Here is a 972-nt window from a genome sequence, read left to right as displayed (position 1 = left end):
CAAGATAAGAAGTTCTAGACTATTCTGGATGAAAATATGCTTCAGCATTAGAATGTGTGTTTTACTCTTCTAAACTCGTATAAAAAAATTCTCTAGAGGTTTCTCTTCACTGTCACAGTTTAATAAACATCCTATTTTTTCAAATACTATAACATATAGCTTATCCCACAAGTCCTGTAAGATAATAATCTGCTCCTTGTTATAGATAGAATAACAAATAACTTTACATGTTTTACATACACACATTTATACCTACATATTCACACATTTTCTTATATATGTAGATATTTGAAAAGAGTGAGCAGTTATGACACTTGTTGGATGTTAGTTTCAATTCTAAGCTAGAGAACTTTAAATGAGCTGTAATTTGTCCTCTTTGTTTTTGCACCTGTGATAGAGAAACCACAGCTTCCCTAATTTAATGTCATTTTCCCACAACACCATGGAAACTGAAATACCCATAGTTTCCTTCTACACCAAGAAGGTCTCATAAAAGGATAAAATTGATTATTGTTTTCACAGATCCCATATCATGCATTTGCATCATGGTAAAAATTATCTTTGCCATCAGACTTATAAGGAGTTGTTTCTCAGGCTAAACAAATAGTTATTGTTTCAGAGTCTGTCTAAATTTAATACCGATTTTCTCCATATATGAGAACAGGATGTGTTCTTATTAATTTTGGTCAACTTCAATATAGCTTATTATTTGGGATAATCCTTCCCAACTAGCTGATTAATCTTCTCACTCTACACTTTTCAAACTAGGATCAGACTTCCCTAATTTTACTTTTCCTACAATGAGCTTCTTAAGTTGCACAGATTAAGTGGTCATTTTGTCCTCTTGATGCCTGACTGTTCTGATACAAGGCCCTCCATGTTCATGCAGATTGGTTTGATATTTCAACTGTTGAGAACTGAGCTGCAGCAAACATAAAAGGGAAGGTTGCCACTGATCATCTGTGCACTGGG

Source organism: Microtus ochrogaster, unplaced genomic scaffold (genome assembly GCF_000317375.1).
Source record: "Microtus ochrogaster isolate Prairie Vole_2 unplaced genomic scaffold, MicOch1.0 UNK101, whole genome shotgun sequence".
NCBI classification, from domain to species: Eukaryota; Metazoa; Chordata; class Mammalia; order Rodentia; family Cricetidae; genus Microtus; species Microtus ochrogaster.
The sequence above is the reverse complement of the archived record's forward strand: the minus strand, read 5'-3'. Positions refer to the sequence as shown.